Genomic DNA, 3,791 nt, shown 5'->3' with positions numbered 1-3,791 from the left:
GGAGGGGAAGTGCCCGGCTGGGGGCGCAGGGTCCGGAGGCATAGGGGCTGCCCAAAGCCCGAGCACTACCGGCTTCACGGTTTGCCGGGCAGCCTCCAGACCTTGCGCCCCCAGCTGGGCGCTTCCCCTCCCGGGCTCCAGCTGCGCTGGGGAAGCGCCGGCTGGGGGCGCAGGGTCTGGGGGCTGCCTGGCAAACCCTGAAGCCGGTAGCGCTGGGGCAGCCCTTTCCCCCTGGCTGGGAGTGGGCGGAGTTAGGGCGGGGAAGGTGCAGAGTTGGGGCGGGGCTAGGGGGTGGGGAAATGGGCGGGGCCAGGGCCCGTGGAGGGTCCTCTTTTTTTATTTATGAGATATGGTAACCCTATTCTCAACCCTCTTCCTTCTGAGGCGCCCCCACCATGCTATAAAAACTCCGGGGCCCAGCGGGGGAGGGAGGAGATGCGGGGCTGCGGGCCAGGGGTGGGCCCTTGGGCATAGGCATATTTTGACTTCTATATTTTGGGGTGGGGTGGCAGGGGTCGGTGGGGCTTGGGTCAGCTCCACACGGCAGGGTCCAGGGAGACAGTACCACCTCCACCCCCTGACTCACCCCAGCAGACTACTCATCCTGTCTGGGTTGTGTGTGGTGGGGGTTTAGCTCAAAAAGTTTGAAAACTGCTCAGGGTACAGGGAGAGGGTAGCTAGGGGGGTAGGGTAGCTAGGGCTGTGTGCAGGCGGGGGGGGATAACTCAGGGTGGAGGGAGAGGGTTGCTAGGGGCTATGTGAGGGCAGGGGGTAGCTCAGGGTGGAGGTAGGGGGTCACTAGGAGCTGTGCAGGCAAGGCAGTAGCTCAGGGTGCAGGGAGGGGGGGAATTAGAGGCAGTATGACAGGAGGGCTCCCCTGTGGTCACTGCTCCCCAAGGGCTCTGTCAGCCACAGAGCTGGGTCCCCTGCCTCAGCGGCTCTTACTGGCTGCATGAGCTGAGGAGCAGCTGCAACCCCAAGCACCAACAGCAGGAGACAGAACGACATGGCTGCCTGCTCCATGGCACCAGCCAGGGAAGCAACTGTACTGGCTGATTCCGGCTTCCCACCTCTGACCTGGACAAGGGGTGGGGTCTCTGGGGCAGGGAGGGGAGGAAGTGTGTGTGTAGGGGGGTGGCGCTGCCCTCGGGACTGCTTTACTCTGGCACTGCGGGGAGGAGGAGCAACCAGCACTCAGGGTTTCAGCCACAAGGCTCCCGGCTTCAGCCCCGTGGCGGGGGTCCAGGTTTCAGCCCTATGATGGGGGGCACTGAGCCTTGGGCTCTGGGTTCCAGCCATGGGGTCCCATGGCCCCCCTGAAAGGGCTCAAGGCCCCCCAAGGGGCGGCAGCCCCCCCAGTTGAGGACTGCTGCTATATGCTACTGGTTTCTCTCCATCAAGGATCCTGTGCCACTGGGAAACAGATAAGAGACAGGACAACAGCAGAGTTGAATGAACTCAGGTGAGGCTCCTCCTACTCAGCCACTAAATAAAGCTGAAATCACTATCGCTGGGTTAGATGGTGGAGCCTCAGGACAGTAGACAAGTCCACCAAGGTACTCTGGGATGACGCTACCCGCTGACACCAGACCATAAGGGGGATTCAGTGGATGGAGAAATGATGTGGTAAAGGAGCATTTGCTTATTAGATGTTCACATGGGTGGGAGGGGAACCGAATTAACAGACTATGGCCAAAATTGCTATGGGGATGTGTTTTATCATTCATGTGGATATATTGTTGCTGTGTTTTCCCAAGCTGAAGCTATGTTCCCTTTTCTGCTAAAAGTTTTCCTTGTTTCATACACAAACTCAGTGCTTGTGAGTGAGGGAGTATTGTCTAGTAAGGGCGCCCAGGGTAGATTTTTAGTGATCCTAGAAATTCTGGATGAGGGCTTGAGTTGCGGGTGTTTGTTTTAAGAGAGTCCCTGGTGACCTGTATCCAGCTGTGGTTGCTTCCCACAACATTTATTATTAACCTGTGTGGCTTTGGGGACCTAAAACTTCCTTGATCCCTTTTCAGTCTGGCTTTAGGCCTGAATAAAGCACTCAGTCTGCACTGATCTCATAGGTCTGTGATATCACCTTAGTGAAAGACGAAGATCAGATGCCTGGTCTGATTCTTTTAGCTCTGTGAGCAGCTGTTGATACTGTTGACTAGCAGACCCTAGCGAGCATAGATGGGGTTTCACTTTTGAATGGCTACATTCTTTTCTCTTTCAGAACTGAGAGTGATTTCTTGTAATAGCTCTGTAAATCAGTGTGAGCCCTATGCAGCTTGTGCTGAAACACACAAGGTAGAGGATGTGAGACAAATTCATCCTCTTCTTGGGGTCTGCCTTTATTCTTAATTTGTTTTAAAAGCCATGGGCAAGGCTGTGCTTACAAAATAAAAACATGAGTTCACTCCAGTTTCTGCCTCTATCCCTCTCTTGGATTAGAGGGTCAGATTTATGTACACCTCAGATCCTCCTGGCCTGGCTGCTTGTGCGAGGCTCTGCAGCTCTACATAGGTTCCTAAAGCATGGCAATTTCTCCCAAGAGCATTTCCTCCAAGAGACTTTCCATGTGGGGGTCTCTTCTGCCACCCCTCCTCTTCATTGTGGGAAGATAATGAAGCTGCAGGTTCCACACAACGTCATGTCTCATTTTCCTCTTTACCTGGCTACTGCTTTCCCAGCTGCCTACCTGAGCTAAGAACTTGGTTGAGAATGATCGGGCTGGAACTTAACTCAGGCATGACAGAGGTGGTGTTGGTAAGCATGGGAAGGGTCTGGAGCACATTGGAGAGAGAACTACTCCTCCTACTACTGAATATATTTTTCCAAACCTTTTCCACAGAAAGGTTCTCATTTTGGTGGCGAGGACTGAACATTTTTTCTCCTGACTGCTCCTGGAATCTCAGGTAGCAATGGTGGCCAAAAGTACATCTTTCGTCTATTCTGCATTTAATTATGTGGATGAGACCATCTCTCTCTCTTCCTATCTGGACCTTGTGTGGTCATCTATGCCATTGTTACTTTTTGATTGGATTGTTGTAATACCTTCTACAAAGAGCTCTACGTGAAGACCACTCAGTAGCCACAAATGGTGCAATGCACATCTGCAGAGAACATAGATTCATAGATTCTAGGACTGGAAGGGACCTCGAGAGGTCATCGAGTCCAGTCCCCTGCCCGCATGGCAGGACCAAATACTGTCTAGACCATCCCTGATAGACATTTATCTAACCTACTCTTAAATATCTCAAAAGATGGAGATTCCACAACCTCCCTAGGCAATTTATTCCAGTGTTTAACCACCCTGACAGTTAGGAACTTTTTCCTAATGTCCAACCTAGACCTCCCTTGCTGCAGTTTAAACCCATTGTTTCTGGTTCTATCCTTAGAGGCTAAGGTGAACAAGTTCTCTCCCTCCTCCTTATGACACCCTTTTAGATACCTGAAAACTGCTATCATGTCCCCTCTCAGTCTTCTCTTTTCCAAACTAAACAAACCCAATTCTTTCAGCCTTCCTTCACAGGTCATGTTCTCAAGACCTTTAATCATTCTTGTTGCTCTTCTCTGGACCCTTTCCAATTTCTCCACATCTTTCTTGAAATGCGGTGACCAGAACTGGACACAATACTCCAGCTGAGGCCTAACCAGAGCAGAGTAGAGCGGAAGAATGACTTCTCGTGTCTTGCTCACAACACACCTGTTAATATATCCCAGAATCATGTTTGCTTTTTTTGCAACAGCATCACACTGTTGACTCATATTTAGCTTGTGGTCCACTATAACCCCTAGATCCC

Source organism: Trachemys scripta, chromosome 9, assembly GCF_013100865.1.
Source record: "Trachemys scripta elegans isolate TJP31775 chromosome 9, CAS_Tse_1.0, whole genome shotgun sequence".
Taxonomy (NCBI): domain Eukaryota; kingdom Metazoa; phylum Chordata; order Testudines; family Emydidae; genus Trachemys; species Trachemys scripta.
Note: the sequence above shows the minus strand (reverse complement) of the source record.